Here is a 19398-nt window from a genome sequence, read left to right on the forward strand (position 1 = left end):
TTGTAAACAGAGGTTTTTCTTTACCTTTAATGTAAACTGCCTAGAAAACAAAGATTCTGTGTTTTGTATTTATCGGGTCTTTGATTATTTAAGTAAAACTAGTTTTCTCAATATTAAGAGCTAAATTTTGCTCAGATCTTTGTAATTTTCTATATTTGCCTTTGAACTCTCTTATTGTCACCTGAGTTAATTGGTAATTCTCTCTCCATATAAAAAGGAGATATTACATTAATTAGGCTTATTTGGTGTGAACAAGGTAAGAATTTCTAAAACCCTGATGTTAAAACTGATGAATTCATAAAACTGCTAACAAAAGATGAAGCAACAACAAATACTAGCAAACAGACTCCAGTGACACATTAAAAGGATCATACACCATGATCAAGTGGGATTTATCCCAGGAATGCAAGGATTCTTCAATATATGCAAATCAATCAATGTGATACACCACATTAACAAACTGAAGAATAAAAATCGTAGGATCATCTCAATAGATGCAGAAAAAGTTTTGGCAAAATTCAACACTGATTTATGATGAAAACTCTCCAGAAAGTGGGCATAGAGGGAAGCTACCTCCACCTAATAAAGGCCATATAGGGCTTCCCTGGTGGCGCAGTGGTTGAGAGTCCGCCTGCCGATGCAGGGGACGTGGGTTCGTACCCCGAGCTGGGAGGACCCCACGTACCGCGTAGCGGCTGGGCCCGTGAGCCATGGCGGCTGAGCCTGCGCATCCGGAGCCTGTGCTCCGCAATGGGAGAGGCCACACAATGAGAGGCCTGCGTACCGCAAAATAAATAAATAAATAAAGGCCATATATGATAAACCCACAGCAACATATTTCTCAGTGGTGAAAAATTAAAAGCATTTCCTCTAAGATCAGGAAGAAGACAAGTATGTCCACTCTTGCCACTATTATTCAGCATAGTTTTTGAAGTCCTAGCCATAGCAATCAAAGAAAAAGAAATAAAAGGAATCCAAATTGGAAAAGAAGAAGTAAAACTGTCACTGTTGGCAGATGACATGATACTATACATAGGAAATCCTAAAGATGCCACCAGAAAACTACTAGCTTTAATCAATGAATCTGGTAAAGTTGCAGGATGCAAAATTAATGCACAGAAATCTGTTGCATTCCCATACACTAACAATGAAAGATCAGAAAGAGAGATTAAGAAAACAATCCCATTTACCACTGCAACAAAAAAAACAAAATACCTAGGAATAAACCTACCTAAAGAGGTAAAAGATCTCTACTCAGAAAACTATAATGTGCTGATGAAGGAAATCAAAGACAAAACAAACAGTTGGAGAGATATACCATGTTCTTGGATTGGAAGAATCAATATTGTGAAAATGGCTATACTACCCAAAGCAATCTACAGATTCAATGCAATCCCTTTCAAATTACCAATGGCATTTTTCACAGAATTAGAAAAAAATTTTACAATTTGTATGGAAACATAAAAGACCTTAAATAGCCAAAGCAATCTTGAGAAAAAAAAAATGGAGCTGGAGGAATCAGGCTCCCTGAACTTCAGACTATACTACAAAGCTACAGCAATCAAGACAGTATGGTACTGGCACAAAAACAGAAATATAGATCAATGGAACAGGATAGAAAGCTCAGAGATAAACCCACACACATATGGTCACCTAATCTTTGACAAAGGAGGCAAGAATATACAATGGAGAAAAGACAGTGTCTTAAATAAGTGGTGCTGGGAAAACTGGACAGCTACATGTAAAAGAATGAAATTAGAACACTCCCTAACACCATCACAAAAATAAAGTCAAAATGGATTAAAGACCTAAATGTAAGGCCGGACACTATAAAACTCTTAGAGGAAAACATAGGCAGAACACTCTTTGACATAAATCACAGCAAGATCTTTTATGACCCACCTCCTAGAGTAATGAAAATAAAAACAAAAAGAAACAAATTGGACCTAATAAAACTTAAAAGCCTTTGCACAGCAAAGGAAACCATAAACAAGATGAAAAGACAACCCTCAAAAATGGGAGAAAGGGACTTCCCTGGTGGCACAGTGCTTAAGAATCCGCCTGCCAATGCAGGGGACTCGGGATCGAGCCCTGGTCTGGGAAGATCCCATATACCGCGGAGCAACTGGGCCCGTGCACCACAACTACTGAAGCCCACACGCCTAGAGCCCGTGCTCCGCAACAAGAGAAGCCACCGCAATGAGAAGCCCGCGCACCGCAACGAAGAGTAGCTCCTGCTCGCTGCAACTAGAGAAAGCCTGCGCGCAGCAATGAAGACCCAATGCAGCCAAAAATAAATAAATAAATTAAAAAAAAAAAGGGAGAAAATATTTGCAAATAAAGCAACTGACAAGGAATTAATCTCCAAAATATACAAACAGCTCATGCAGCTTAATAACAAAAAAACAACCCAATCCAAAAATGGGCAGAAGACCTAAATAGACATTTCTCCCAAGACGACATACAGATGGCCAAGAGGCACATGAAAAGATGCTCAACATCACTAATTATTAGAGAAATGCAAATCAAAACTACAATGAGGTATCACCTCTCACCGGTCAGAATGGCCATCATCAAAAAATCTACAAAGGGTAAATGTTGGAAAGGGTGTGGAGAAAAGGGAACCCTCTTACACTGTTGGTGGGAATGTAAATTGATACAGCCACTATGGAGAACAGTATGGAGGTTCCTTAAAAAACTAACAGTAGAACTGCCATATGACCCAACAATCACACTCCTGGGCATATACCCAGAGAAAACCATAATTCAAAAAGATACATGCACCCTAATATTCATTGCAGCACTATTTATAATAGCCAGGATATGGAAGCAACCTAAATGCCCATCAACAGAGGAATGGATAAAGAAGATGTGGTACATATATACAATGGACTATTATTCAGTCATAAAAAGGAACAAAATTGGGTCATTTGTAGAGACATGGATGAACCAAAAAACCATCATACAGAGTAGAGTAAGTCAGAAAGAGAAAAACAAATATTGTATTTTAATGCATAGATGTGGAATCTAGAAAAATGGTATAGGTGAACTTATTTGCAAAGCAGAAACAGAGACACAGATGTAGAGGCCAAATGAATGGATACCAAGGGGGGAAAAGAGTGTGGGATGGATTGGGAGATTGGAGTTTGACATATATACTCTACTATATATAAAATAGATAACTAATGAGAACAGACTGTATAACACAGAGAACTCTACTCGATGCTCTGTGGTGAGCTAAATGGGAAGGAAATCCAAGGAAGAGAGGATATATGTATACGTGTGGCTGATGCACTTTGCTGTACAGCAGAAACTAATGAAACATTATAAAGCAACTATACTCCAATAAAAAAAAGATGAAGCAAAACAAAAATTATGTAAAACTGATAAAGATAGCTATATTTTTTAGGACTTCATTTAAAACTTTGCTAGTTCTTTAATGTTATTTTCCAGAATTGAAAGACCCCCTTTCCTCCTCTTTTTAAAACTATCTACAGCTTACAGCAATTTTGTAAAGTGTATCTTTGCAACGAAGGTTGAAACATTTATTTTTTTTCTCCCTACCTCATCTCTCCAGAATTCAGAAACTCTTATTAGTCTTATTTTTCATGACAATATATGTATTTGCATAAATTCAGCAGGAACCGGTTCTACTTGTAACAGGACACAATTGGACAAGTCCTTGCCTTGACTTCTTAGCCTAAAAAGACTTTAAAAGTCTAATCTAAGATTCCTTATGAAAAGTTTCAGCAAAGCAGATTTAAAAGAGTCTACATTCCTGCTGTAATTATGTAAATAATCAGACCAATTTTATTAAAACTGCATTTAATTTACAATTAACTTAGTTTTACTGTGGTTATCTTTGATAAAAAATGGGGATGATTATAGAAAGAAGAATTATATTTCAATAATACACCTTTATGGATACCAGATTCCAGTATTTTTAATTGTCTTTGAACTTTGTTTTCTACCTGTAACTGGACTGAGTCCTGAACTCTAATTTCCTTCCATATGTGGCTAGAACTCTCCAAACTAACATTTCCAATTTTCTCCCACTCTTTTGACTTGAACTCACTATGAAACTAAAACTGCTCTTTTCCGATGCCATGAAAGTTAAAGCTGGACAGCTTGATACAGTTGGCCTTTTGTATCTGTGCATTCCACACCTGCAGATTCAACGAACTGCAGGTTGAAAATGTTAAAAAAAATTCCAGAAAGTTCCCAAATGCAAAACTTGAACTTGCTGTGTGCCAACAAATATTTATATAGCATTTACATTGTATTTATAACTATTTACATTGTATTAGGTATTATAAGTAATCTAGAGATGATTTAAAGTACGCAGGATGATGTGCATAGGTTATCTGCAAATAATACTTGATTTTATAAAGGAAATTGAGCAGCCATAGATTTTTGGTATTTGAAGGAGTGCTGGAACCAATCCCCCATGGATACCGAGGAACAACTGTATAAACTTCAGAGAAATCACCACAACACTTTATGTGTGGACAATCTTTGTGCCTGTTGATACGTGGCCACTGAGAAAGGTCACCAGAGACGTTCACACTTCAATCCAGGAAAATCTGTCAGGTTGCTATTGCTTGCCCTCATTCCATCTGAGGATGCTTAGAACCCAACATCTAGAAATTTTCTCAATTGGCTGCTCTCCAAACCTCAGAAACTAAATTTATAATTTGCTGGAACTGTTAATCTTTGTTTTTCTTTTGTTTCCATAGAAATGATTCCTTCTCAAATGTGAGTAAACTAAACTATCCACCTTAGAGGGACATAATGGAGATTCTTTATTTTTCAATCTGCCTGTTGTTTAAGTGAGGACAGTGAAATTCCATATAATTTCCCTCTTCCATGGGACAAGACACCTGCAGATGGTCCTCCTCAGCTCTGTGGAACAAAACACCTGAGGATGATCCATCTCAACTTCATGAAAAAAAGATGCCGGAGGACAACCCTCCTCAGCTTTGTATGGCATACAATACAATCCATCTATAAAGAACTATACCCCCCCCACACACACAACAATAACAAACAAGACCTAAATGGCATTATTGATCAGCTATACTTTCTGCAAAAGATCTTGATCAAAAGGGGAAAATGTGAAAAAAATTCAATCTGAAATAGAACTGGAGGGTACAAAATGGAGAAGCTCACACATGTGACTACAGGAAGACAAAACTTAAGGACTTGGAGTTTGATTTCCTGCAAATGCGTGACTTACAGAAAACTGATATTGTCAGAATTTTCTCAGATGATAGGGGGTTGATCAGAACTTGTCTCATATCAACCTTGGGAAGTTTTGCCAGAGGCATGAATGGAAGATCATCCAGGTCAGGCTGGCCTCACAGAGTGGCCTGAATTGAGCTTTGTGTTACTGGACTGATGTTGTGTGCTTGGGAAGTTTTCAAGGTTGGTATCTCTTTGTTGTTTATTTTAGCCAGCTCTGACTGAACTCTTCCCTCTTTACATTCCCAGCCCACAAATACAACATACCCCAAACCCTCAAGAGACTCACCTGTAGCTTGCTATTGTTTGCTTGTCCTGAATTGGAATTCCTTGCTTATCCCAAAATACATTAATTTTTGTGACCTTGTCTCAGTGTCTCTCTTTACTTGGGTCAACAGCTGCAAAACACATTATGATATATCTATTGCAATGCAGCCCTCTAAAGGCACTCGAATGAAAGAAAAGGGGTTAGGTCCTTTTACACATGTGTTTCATTTCTATTAAGTGAATAAAATATAAAAAGATAAAATAAAAATACAGTACATATTTTCTCACAAACCATGTTTCAAAATTCCATATTTTATAGAGTGAGAAATCACAAAATGAGAGGTATTGGGGGATCTGTTTAGTTAGTAAGAGAACCAGATGGTTGTAACCTAGAAGCCTCAAGAGTGCAGGCCAGTTTGACAAACAAATGGTCATTACAAATTTATCAGTCCTTTCCATGCATCCACTGCTATAGAATTGCCACTATCACCATTCTACACCCAAGCCAATGGCCAAGACTGACCCAGTGGAAACACTCATGATAGAATGATGCAGACTGGATGGCTCCCCCAGAGCTCCCAGGCAGTTTTCCCAGTGAGAAAGTCCTCCCCTATATTGTACTTTACAGATTCTCGCAGTGATCATCTGTGACCAAAAACTGTTCCATTTTGCCATTTACGGAAGCAGTTCATCTCTTAATTGCCTTGGCAGGTTATATAAAGTGCCAACAACTGCAGTAGATTTCCCACTGCACTATCATAGGGCATTAAAATCCACACCTACCCAAGTTTTTCATAATACTCATAGTAATGGCCAAGATTTATCAGGCATTTAAAATTAGGTAGGCACCACTACGTTTTCCGTTTTACACATAAGGAGCCAAAAACTAAGAGGTTAGATGACTAAGGTCATAACTTTTATAATGGGTGAGCTGAGATTTCAACCCACATATATTTTATTCTAAAATATACATTTTAACCACTATTCTAAATTAGAGCAATTACATTTTTTTACTAAAGTAAGCATGATTTATGTTTACCACAACTAAACTCTATGAAAACAAAGACAAATACATGAAGAAAAGACTAAATTAAAAAGAACACCCTCATTCACTTTCCTAGAGGCTATATGCTTATCTTAGTGATATAATGCAATCTGAGTCTTAACTTCATGTCCGAAACCTCCCAGCAGCATGTCCTCAATTCTCAAAAGCAGGTGCCTCTTTGGCAATAATCTGGTCCCTGAGAGCTTCTAAGCTGATCAAGGAGAAAGTGTTTGTTTACCTGTCTGGCTTTCTGTGGTTAATAATGGCCTGTCTTTCCTCCCATCTCCCTGCTAGAGACACTCAGTTCTTGAGGAAGACAGAAGGAAAAGAAATGAGACGTTTGCTTCCCAACGCACTGTCTCCTCGTGCGAATGTTCCTTCGTTCCAGCTACCATCTCCTTCTACTATATCTGCCCAGTTTGGGAGGTTTACTCCTTTACTCTCTAGGAATGGAGTAAAATAATCTGCTTCCCTCTGAAATTACTAATACACATGACTTATTTTCTTTTTTTAAAGGTGCCTTAGGTTACCATTTGAAGGCATTTTAAAAGAAGTAAAATTAAAACTTTGAAATTCAACATGTTTTTAACTGGTTTCATATTTGTAGAACTTAACTTTTCTCCAGAAGACCATTCAATAAGACTCTAGAGAGGCACAAAGTCTACACACGTTCAATAGCCTAAATTTTTAGTGCTGGGGAAAGTTATTAATTCCTTTCAAAAGAACTACCATGAAAGTGAGTTACCAAGACGTGAAATTTGCTTTTAGGAACCTGACATTGAATTCAGGCAGAAACAACATATGTGAAGGCAAACGTAGCTCTTTGGGAGCATAACTTTCCATGGACATCCCCCATAAGTAAAAAAATTTAAATGCAGAAGACCCGTGCATGTGGAGATTTACCATTCGTGATGCTGAGGACCCATGAGGATTCCTGCAGGTCTCAGAATATGTAATCATTTGTGATTTTTGTTGAGGCAGGCATTTCAATCACTGGGCGCTCGTTTGCCTAACGAGTCTTGCCAACCTTCCAGTATCAGCATTTTGTCATGCCTAACATATTCTCTCCTTATCCCTGGAAACAATTAATGCAATTAATTAAAATCCAAAGCTCTTATATGGCCTGCAAATCCCTATATGGTCTGCTCTTTTCCACCACCACCCACCCCTCCCCAGCTTTCTGGACTCATTTCAAAGTACCCTTCTCTCTTGTTCTTCTATGGTCATACTGGCCTCCTCACTGAGCACGGAAAGTGCATCCTAAAAAGAGACCTTTGCCCTTACCATTCCTTGTACCTGGAGTAACTCTTTCTTTCCCCTGGTATCTACCTGCTGGGCATATTCTCTCCATTCTAGCAGGTGTCTGCTCTTAACATTTTATCACGGAAGATTTTTGATCCATTATATCAAAGAAGACTCCTAATACTGATGCTTCTCGTCTCCCTTACCTCACTTCATTGTTCTTCATGATACTTATCACTCTCTAAAATTCTACATTTACTTGTTTATTGGTTTATTGTCTTTTAAAACCCTCCAGCCCTATCCCACACTGTCCTTCCTGCTTCCTGCTTCTTTGCCCTCCAGAGCACCTTTACTTCTAACTCTTACAAAACCTAGTTGCAAAGCTGGCCTCCAAGTCTCTGGGAGCCCAGGATCTCCTCTAGAAAATTTCACTCTTCCTCAGTTAGTTACAGTCTAACCAAAATGACCTTACACTAAGAATTTTTAACCGGACACCAGACTTCTGTTTTCTTATCCCTGATGTAAAAGGGAATTGTTTACCTGCCAAAGGTCCTTTTGGCATATGAGAATCTTTTAAAAATTGGGCTGTATGGTTCTTAGGAGAGAACTACAATACTTTTGGATGGTGAATTGAAGTCATTTTCTAGTTACAATTAGACCCCTTGATTTTTTAAAAAAAATGAATAGTGGCTACCACACTGAATAGCAAATTACCTGACAATGGAATCCTGCCAAAAGGACATTCCAAAAATTAAAGCTCCGTAGATGCAGGCCATGTTGGCAGTACCTTGGAAATTTCATAAGCACTCTGGCAACTCCACCTCAGAAGAATTTGTTTACATTAGGGATATGCAGTCTGGCATTCAATGCTGCTGCACCCCCAACTCCAACCTGGACGGTTAATGCTACTTTTGATAATCCTCTCCAGGCGCCTCAAGGCAGGAACATCAAAAGGGCACATCAAAGCTCCTGGTCACAGTGGAGAGGAGTGACTGCAAACCAGGTGATGCCTTTTTCTTCAGGCTCCGCAACAAATACAAGTCTTCCAGCCTTCCCCCAAGGAAGAGAAAGTAATATTTAAAAATTCTTGGCTACCTGCCCTGAGGGAGGAGAGAGACACCATCATTGCAGGTAGTGGATAAAACCATGTCTCCCAATCATATATTTCTGAGACTTAGAAGGCCGTACTAACCACACACACACACACACACACACACACACACACACACACACACGAAAAGTTTGATTCATGCTTCACTGATGTGTTTTAAAATGCAAATAACAAAAGCTGAAAATGATGAAGTGAGCATGTGCCGTCTCACGGACATGTGAGACAGGCAACTAATGAAACTCTGGGCCACAGTATCAGCTGCCTGCTGACTTCTGCAATTGAATTAAAACTATCGTAAGAATAATACAAGGACTTGCCCTTGTCCTTCTTGTCTATGTGTTTATTTAATTTTCTGTCCAACTGACTCTCAAATAAATTGGAAACAGCTGCCATTTTTTGATTCAGTAGCTCCACTTCCCCCTTGTGACATCATTCTGGGCACAAACACTAACAATAGGTCATTATGTAGCAATTACTTTATTGATTTATGGAAGTTTTTAGGCTCCATCAGGAATACGCACATTCAAGGGGAAAAAAGACCACTTCTGTATTCTTGTCAAGGATAAAAACTGAACTGCAGTGGCTGGAATAATGTTGCTCAGATGGGACCTTCCTTACAAAGGAAAACTACAGGAATGATTCCTGTTCGTTGATTTTCTTTTAGTAAGAGAGAAATGGGGAAAGGTTGTAAAGTTTGAAAGTTAGACCCATAATTAAATACAGTAACTAAGTAAACAGATTATTCAAAGGCTGCTGTTGTGTGACAGGAGAACTTCAGTGATATAATAGAAGATGCTTAAAACAATTAACAGTGTTCAGACTCCCATGATGAATGAACTTTCTGAGCTTATGCATAACATTTCAAGAATACTGCTGCATGAAACCAGTCTTGCTTTCTCAATTCAAATGGATCTCATAATACTTCACATTTCAGTATTAAATGCCTACCCCACACCATTCAGTGGATCATACTTTTAACTGCCCATCAGTTTTTAATCAGGCTGTTTTCTCAGGCCCCTAAATATAAATAAGGAAGAGTTTCCTCTCTTGTAAACAGCTGACTTTATTTCACATTCCTCTGGTTTAGGGAACTCTGATCTAGGGATAAAAAATAAAAAAGGAATAATGTACCCTCTGGGGAGTAACTTAACAGCAAGATTCTAACATGATGAGCTGAGCAACAGCCTGCCTACATCTTGAGGAAAATGGTTGTTTCTTTATTGAAATCTGTATTTGAGATTTGTTGGCACCTATCAGAGGTCAAGAGTTTACTATCTTGGCTCTTCTGTCAAAGCCCTAATAGAGGAAACATCCTAGGCCCAGTATTTGGCTTGGCTCCCAATGGGAAGAACAGCTATGGATGCGACAGCCCCGTGGAAACACATGGAGCTGTGGCTTGTCCTAGATCAGTAGCCTGAGCGTAAGCAAGGATGATGAAACTTGCGCGTTTCAGAGGTAGGAGACAGCAAATGATGTGAGCTTGAGCTTCTCCTATCAATGTTTTTCAGTTCTGACCAGATCCTTAAAGGCACTCAGAAATAAAAAATTATTTAGGAAACAAAGAAAAGTAGTAGGTGATCCTGTTTGGGAAGTCCATCTTCTTAACTCACCAGGAAGACAAATTTTAGGGAGTCCATCATTCATAAGTCTTGAACCTTATATTCTTAAAATAAATGCCCTAAAGCAATTTAGGAAAGAAAGTCTCTCTATTCTGATTCTGAAAACATTATTAAGGGTCTTCCAGATAGAGAGTAAAACTTGACGGAAATAATGTCTAATAAATGCTGAAACTGAGTTCTGCTCCAGGGAGGACAGCTCTGGAGAAAGTAAAAGTAAACAAAGACATGGGTCCTGACCTCTGGGAGCTCATAATGCAGTCTACTTTGGTTGGGTGTACAAACAGCATGGGTGACCCTGTTTGATATATATATATATATATATATATATAAAACAAAAACTGCACTTCATATTAGGAGACCTAGGTTATAATCACAATCACGCTATTAATTGGAGGATAAGTCACAATTTTCCTAGGACTCTATTTCCCTCAGTTGTAAACTAGAGAAAGTGGTTGGATAACACCTAGGTCTCTTTTAGTCCTCTCAAATACCATAATCATGATAATTCGTATATCACACAATTTCTGGCCTGCATTCATATGCCACAATTTATGACTGTATTCCAGCTAACACCTAAAACAGTAAATGTGTCTCTGTTTATAATTCAAAAGAACATTTTACCTTGCTTATGCACAACACATCTTTCACACTTCTAAATGTCACAATTCTTGTATTCCTCACAAGATGGCCCAAGTCCGTTAACTCTTTATCAGGAAAACGTCTGTAATCAAAGAAAAAAGCACACGTTAACATGAAGACTTTTGTTTTGAAATATCATTTCTTCCTTGAAATATCATTGCTTCCTTGATAACTGGCCTTTGAGTAATATTTATAGACTAAAAATATTAGGAAAATATAAAGTAAAGGGGACATTTCATTTGGGATGATACACTTCATTGAAATCTTTTTGAAAGAGGTAAATCTGAAGCCAAGTCTTAAGAAAGTTATGGGCATAGCTCAATGAAAAAGAAGAGGTGGTCATTCCATGGGACTATAAGAGCAACGACAAAGCAGTGAGCATAACAAGGACACTGAATTTTGTGAGGTGGAGTAAATGACTATGTTGGAGATAGATGGGGTTTGTACGCACACAGTGTGTAATAAATGAAGGCTGGAATGCCATTAGCATAGATAAAAGGAGTTTACTTTGCTTTTGGGGGGAAATGTGTGATTAAAGTAATATCAAAGGAAGACTCTGTTGTTGGCTATGTGGTGAGTAGGCTGAAGAATGAGGGATTAGAAACAATACAACCAAGAGAAAATTAACATAATCAAGGAAAAAGTTATAAAACTCTAGACTAGGATAATGACTATGGAAATGGAAAAGAAGGCTCAAATCCAAAAACCAGCAAGAAGAATTAACACAATACTGATTTGATATGTGAAGACAAATAAGTTTTTTTAAAGGAAGTAGTAAAAATTTACTACCAGATGAATGCCCCAGAGAATTAATTGGATAGCTGAGTTATTGGGACAGGAACACAGAAGGAGAGAGAATGTTTGAGAATGTTTATTTCATTGAGTTCAGGGCATAAGTGTCCCACTGGAAGCACAACTAAATAAAAACATTTAGTTAATAAATAGATGTAGAAGACTGGTGAAAGTTCAGAGTTGGAGTATCATTCTTTCATTCAGCAAACATTTATCAAATATTCATCAAATATTTTTCATGAGTTAGGCACTGTTCTTGATACCAGGAATAAAGAGATAACAGGCATAATCTCTGCAGTCCAGAAATTTTGTCTGGTGTAAAAGACAGAAAATTACTTAGTTAAGCATCTTGTAATCACCTATAGAATATATAATAAACATTATTAAATATAAATCAAAAGGAGATATCACAGTCCAGATTACTATGTGACTTTGAGGAAGAGTTTGGGATACCTCCTGGAGCAGGAGGAGAAAAATCTAGAGATTACAGTTTAAGCATAACTAGTACTGGGATAAAATTTAAAAATAGTAGAAGGAATTCAAGGGATTTTACTATCATCACTTCAATTCAACATTGTATGAGATCCTGTTCTGTGGAACTAAAAGAAATGAAAGACACAGAATGGAAAGAAAAAGAAAACTGTCATTATTTACAGGTTATTTTGCATGCAGACTAAACCAGAAGACTCTATATACAATATTTTAAAATTAGTAAGTCAATTTACCAAGGTTACTATATTAAACATCAATGCTCAGAATTAATGTATGTCTTTATGCTTCTAGCAAAAATTGGAAAGTAAAAAATTTTAAAACAATATTATTTAATATTGAAACAAAATGCATCAAAAACCTAAGAATAAATATAAGATATGTAAAAATTTTATATTGAAAGCTATAAAACAATGTTGAGACAAATTAAAAACATAAAAAAGTAAGAAATATATCACACTCATACGTTGAAGGAATCCATGTTTTTACTAAGACAATTCTTCTCAAATTTATCTGTACATTTAATGTAATCAAAATCAAATCCCTGTGGATTTTTGTAGAAATTGCTAAACTGCTTCTACAGTTACATGAAAATACAAAAGACCTAGAAAATCACAGTAATCTTGAAGAAAAACAAATCTTGCCCTACCAGATCTCAAGACTTTTATAAATTTAAAGTAATTAGGACACTGTACAAAACTAGAACAATAGAATAGAAAGTCCAGGAACAGACCCACACATACACAATCTAATGATATATGGCAAAAGTACCACTGCAATTCAGTGAGGGAAGGGATGGTCTTTTCAATAAAAGATACTGCAGTAATTAGATATCAACATTAAAAAAATGTCTTTTATACCATACACAAAAATTAATTCAAGATGCAACAAATGTTAAAGAAATGGTTCTAAAACAAAATCATTATAGGAGATAATTTTATTATAGGAGATAATTTTTTATTTTAGGAGATAATTTTTATGATGTTATTTTTAAGATTTCTTAATGAAGCATCAGAATAAAAGTCTTTTATGAAAAAATTGAAAAGTTTGGTGTTCTAAAATTAAGTTCTCAAATTAAGAACGTCCATATATCCAACAAGGAACTCATATCCAAAACATGCAAACATTTAAAGAACTTGTACAAACAAACAAACAAACATTTTTTAAATGAAAAAAGACTTGAACAGGCACTTCTTTTCCAAAAAGAAAAATTCTAAATGACCTATAAACATCAGTGTGTCTGTCATTGCCATTCCTAAGGAAAATGCAAATTAAAATGAAATTAGATGCCACTACATGCCCTCTAGAGTTACGAAAATTAAGAAAGATTGACAGTAAGTATCAAGTATTGGTGAGTAAGTAGAACTCTCATACATTGTTGTTAAGAGACTAAAACTGGTATACTCACCTTAAAAACTTTTTGGCAGTATCTAGTAAGCTACACATTTGCATACCCTATGACCCAGAAATTCCACACCTAAGTATATGCCCAACTGAAATTATTACTTATGTCACCAGAAGACAAGAATGTTCATATCAGCATTTTTCATAAGAGGAAGGAACTGGAAACAATCAAAGTGTTCATCAATAATAGAATGGAAATGTCCATTATCAATAGAATAGAAGAACACATGGTGGTACCCTCATACAGTGAAATACTATGCAGCAAGGGAAAAGAATAAACTACAGGTATACACAACAAAATCAATGAATTTCAAAGACAAGATTTTGAGCAAAAGAAACCAGATTAAATAAAAACATATTTCATGATTCCATTTATGTTAAGTTCAAAGTAAGTAAAACTAATCTTCCAACAAATAGCTCTAGAACAATCTAAACATGGTATATCTTTCCATCTGTTTGTGTCTTCAATTTCTTTCATCAGAGTCTAATAGTTTTCCAAGTACATGTCTTTTACCTCCTTAGTTAGATTTATTCCTAGGTATTTTATTCTTTTTGATTGTACAATTGCGTGACTGTAAAGAGTATTGTTTTCTTAATATCTCTTTCTGATAGTTCACTGTTAGTGTATAGAAATGTGACAGATTTCTGTATACTAATTTTGTATCCTGAAACTTTACTGAATTAATTGATGAGCTCTAGTAGTTTTTTGGTGGCATCCTGAGGATTTTCTATGTATAGTACCATGTCTTCTGCAAACAGTGACAGTTTTACTTCTTCCTTTCCAATTTGAATTCCTTATATTTCTTTTTCTTGTCTAATTGCTGTGGCTAGGACATATTATGTTGAATAAAAATGGTGAGAGTGGGCATCCTTGTCTTGTTCCTGATCTTAGAGGAAATGCTTTCAGCTTTTCACCATTGAGTATGATGTTAGCTGTGGGCTTATATATGGTTTTTATTACGTTGAGGTATGTTCCCTGGATATTGACTTTGTGGAGAGTTTTTATCATAAATGGATGTTGAATGTTGCCAAAAGTTTTCTGTATCTATTGAGATGATCATATGATTTTTATTCTTCAATTTGTGGATATTGGATTGATTTGTGGATATTGGACCATCTTGCAACGCTGGGATCAATCTCACTTGATCATGGTGTGTGATGCTTTTAATGTATTGTTGGGTTGGGTTTGTTAATATTTTGTTGAGGAAATTTACATCTATGTTCATCAGTGATATTGACCTGTAATTTTGTTTTTTTGTGTGATATCTTTGTCTGGTTTTGTATCAGAGTGATGCTGGCCTCATAGGATGAGTTTGGAAGTGTTCCTTCCTCTGAAATTTTGGGATGGTTTAAGGATAGGTGTTAACTCTTCTGTAAATGTTTGGTAGAATTCACAGGTGAAGCCACCTGGTCCTGGAATTTTGTTCAATGGGAATTTTGGGTTTCTTTTTTTTTAACTGATTCAATTTCATTACCAGTAATTAGTCTGTTCATATTTTCTATTTCTTCCTGGTCAGTCTTGGGAGATTGTACACTTCTAGGAATTTGTCCATTTCTTCTAGATTGCCCATCTTATTGGCATATAGCTGTTCATAGTATTTTCTTATGATCCTTTGTATTATGATTTTTGACATCACATTTTACCTATTTTGTTTTGTGTATCCCTTAACTACTTATTTTGGATATAGATGATCTTACTACTTTTGTCTTTTAACCTTCCTACTAGCTTCATACATCGTTGATACAATGAGATTTTTCCTTTCATAATTTTCATGTTTCTAATTGTGATCTTTTCTTTTTCAATTAGAGAATTCCCTTTAACATTTCTTATAAAACCTGTCTGGTGGTGCTAAACTCTTTTAGCTTTTGCTTGTCTGTAAGAACTTTTGATATCTCCATCAAATCTGAATGAAAGCCTTGCCAGGTAGAATTCTTGGTTGTAGGTTTTTCGCTTTCATCACTTTAAATATATCATGCCACTCTTTTCTGGCTTGCAGAATTTCTGCAGAAAAATCAGCTAATAGTCTTATGGGAGTCCCCTTGTATGTAATTTGTTGCTCTTTCCTTCATGCTTTTAATATTCTCTCTTTATCTTTAATAGTTGCCATTTTAATTACAATGTGTCTTGGTGTGGTCTTCTTTGGGTTGATCCTGTTTAGGACTCTCTGTATTTCTTGGACCTGGATGTCTGTTTTGTTTCCCAAGTTAGGGAAGTTTTCAGCCATCATTATCTGCAAATATGTTCTCTCTCTTCTTTTTCTGAGACTCCTATAATGCAAATGTTATTATGCTTGATGTTTTCCCAGAGATCTCTTAAACTGTCCTCATTTCTTTTTATTTTTCATTTCAACTTCAGTAAGTTCTACTAATCTTTCTTCCAGCTTGCTGATTCTTTCCTCTGTATCATTGAGTCTACTGCTGATTCCTTCTAGTTATTCTTTATTTAAGTTATTGTATTCTTCATCTCTGTTTGGTTCCCCTGTATACTTTCTAACTCTTTGTTAAAAACTTCTAACTTCTTACTCTGTTCATCTAATCTTCTCCTGAGTTCCTTGATCATCTTTATGATCATTATCTTGAACTCTTTATTGGGTGGGCTGCTTATCTCCAGTTCTTTTAGTTCTTCTTCTGGGGTTTTATCTTGTTGCTTCATTTGGAATATATTCCTCTGTTGCTTCATTTTACCAAATTTGTTATTTTTACTTCTATGTATTTGGTAGATTAGTTAAGTTTCCCGACCTTAGAGAGTGGCCTTTTGTAGGAGATGTCCTATATGTCCCAGCAGCACGCTCCCCTCTGATCACCAGAGCTATATGGTCTAAGAGTACCCCCTGTGTGGGCTGTGTGGCTCCTTCTGTTGTGGTCGGCTGACTACCATGTCTGATAGGTGTGGATGGCCCCTGATTTAGTTGGTTAGCTGGTCCTGCTTTGTCCCTAGGCTGTTGGTTGCTGGGGGGGTGGCGTTGGGTCACATGGTGGCTGGCTCAGTGCCCTGGGGTGGGGGTCGGGTCCCAGGCTAGGGTTGGCCCACTGGTGGAAGAAGCTAGATTCTGGGGTAGGTGGTAATGGGGCCTAGGATCCTGGATCTAGTGTTGGTCTGCTGGTGGGTGGGGCTGGTTCCTGACATGGCAGGCTGTGGGACTGCATGGTCCTGAGGCTGGTGTCCCCTTGCTGGTATGTGAAGCCAAGGCTCAGGGGATTGTGGGGCTGTTGCCCACCCACTGGTGTGTAAGACATTGTCCTGGTGCTAGTGCTGGCATACTGCTGGGTGGAGCTGGGTCCTGGATCTCTGGCTTTAAGTTCTGGGGTCCCAGAGCTGATGTAGGCCTTTTGATGGGTGGGGCCAAGGCCCAGGGGATTCTAGGGCTAAAACTGGTGCACTGGTGTGTGGGACTGGGTCCTGAGCCCTCTGGTGGATAGGACTGTGTCCAGGACAGCTGTGGGCTCAGGGGGTCTTAAGACAGCTGTTTTGCTGGTAGGTAGGCTGTGTCCCCACACAACTGGTTGCTCAGCCTGAGGTGTCCTAGAACTGGTACCAACAGACTGGTGGGTGTGGCCAGGTCTTGGCACTAAAAAGCTAGAGGGAGGATTCCAAAATGACTCTTGCCAGCACCAGAGTCCTCATGGTAGAACGAGCTCCCAAAAATGGCCTTCACCAGTGTCTGTGTCTCCAGGGTGAGCTCCAGTTGCTTCCTGCCTCTCTGGGAGGCTCTCCAATATCAGCAAGTGGGTCAGACTCAGGTTCCTTTCAAGTTACTGCTTCTGCCCTAGGTCTTGGAGTATGTGACATTTTGTGAGTGCCCTTTGAGAGCAGAGTCTATTTCCCACAGCCCTGTAGCTCTCCCAAAAGGAAGCCTTGTTGGCTTTCAATACCAAACATTTTGAGGCTCATCTTCCTGGTGCAGGACCCCTGGGCTAGGAATCCTGATGTGGGGCTTGGACCCCTTGCTCCTTGGGGAAAACCTCTGCAATTGTAATTATCTTCCCAGTTATGGATCACCCACCTGAGGGTGTGGGTTGACTATACCATGTCTCCTCCCCTCCTTCCTATCTTGTTGTGGTTTCTTCTTTATGTCTTTAGTTGTAGAAGATATTTTCTGATAGTCTTCTGGTCTTTCTCATCAACAGTTGCACTGTATATAGTTGTAATTTTGGTATGCATGGGAGGAGGTGAGCTCAGAATCTCCTGCTCCACCATCTTGGTCACTACTTCTCCTCACACCTCATTAAAATTAACTCAAAATGAATAATAGACCTAGATGTAAAATGAAAATTCTAAGACTTTTAGAAGAAAATGTACAAGAAATTCTTTGTGATCTCAGATTAGGAAAATATTTCTTAGATATGACACCAAAATCACAATCCTCAAAAGGTTCTGCTCTTCAATAGACATTGTTAAGAGAATAAAAAGCAAGCCACAGACTGGAGGAAAATATTTGCAGATCACGTATCTGGAGCACATAAAGAACTTTCAAAACACAATAAGAAAACAAACAATTTAATTTTTTTTAAATGGGTAAAGAGTTGAACAGATGCCTTTCTAAAGAAGTTATAGGAATGTCAAGCACATGAAGAGATGCTTGTCATCATTGTTCTTAAGGAAAAGCAATGTGAATAAAACCACAATGAGTTACCACTTCACCCTTATTAAAATGGCTAAAATTAAAAAGACTGACCATGCTAAGTGTTGATGGGGATGTGGAGAAACTGGAATTTTCATACACTGCCAGTGGGAATGGAATGGTACAACCACTTTGGAAAAGACTTTGGCAGTCTCTTAAAAACGTTGAACATAAACACACTATATGATCAAGACATTCTTCTTGATAGTCCCCAAAATAAGTAAAAGGCATGTATATCATGTTCACTACAACTTTATTTGTAATAGCCAAAAACTGGAAACAACTCAAATATCTGTCAACTGGTAAATGGATTTTAAAAGGTGTGGTATATCCATACACTGGAAGCCTACTCAGCAATAAAATAGAAATAAAGTTTTGATGCATGCTCTATCATAGATAGATCACAAAATAATTATGCTGAATGAAAGAAGCAAGACAAAAAATTACATACTGTATGATTCCATTCATATAAAATTCAGTAAATGCTATTAACAGTTGTTGGAGGATTGGAAGGTAAGGAAGCACGGGAGGAAGGGATTACAAAGAGACATAAGGAAACTTCTGGGAGTGATGGATATGCTTATTATCTTGATTGATCTTTTCACAGATGTACATATGTCAAAACACCAAATTATACATTTTGAAAGATTACATTTATTGTCTATTGATGGTATCTTTAAAAAGCTATACCATTTTTACATGAACAAAATTAATCTTTGGTGTAGTAGTTCCTAAGAAGGGACATGAGGGGGAATTCTGGTGTGAGTTTTCTATAGCTCAATATGGGTATATATACCAAAAAATGGCCAAAAAAAAAAAAGCTGTATATTTTGGACTTGTACATTTCACTGATTTAAGTTCCAACTTCATACAAATAAATTTTACAAAAAAAGTAGTCGAAGGACTTAAAGTAATGAGTATGGAGTA

General features: G+C 37.3%; 1 long non-coding RNA gene across 1 annotated transcript in view; it reads right to left on the reverse strand.

The window, feature by feature from the left end:
* Positions 1 to 5063: 5063 nt before the first annotated feature.
* Positions 5064 to 19398, reverse strand: part of LOC307194644 — a 103176-nt gene continuing 88841 nt past the window's right edge. Inside the window, exons 2-3 of the long non-coding RNA XR_013830598.1 lie at positions 11147 to 11246; positions 5064 to 5639 (exon numbers count right to left, since the gene is read on the reverse strand). This is a non-coding gene — a long non-coding RNA (uncharacterized lncRNA). The remainder of the gene's footprint in view (positions 5640 to 11146; positions 11247 to 19398) is intronic.

Source organism: Stenella coeruleoalba, assembly GCF_951394435.1.
Source record: "Stenella coeruleoalba genome assembly, chromosome: 11".
Taxonomy (NCBI): Eukaryota; Metazoa; Chordata; class Mammalia; order Artiodactyla; family Delphinidae; genus Stenella; species Stenella coeruleoalba.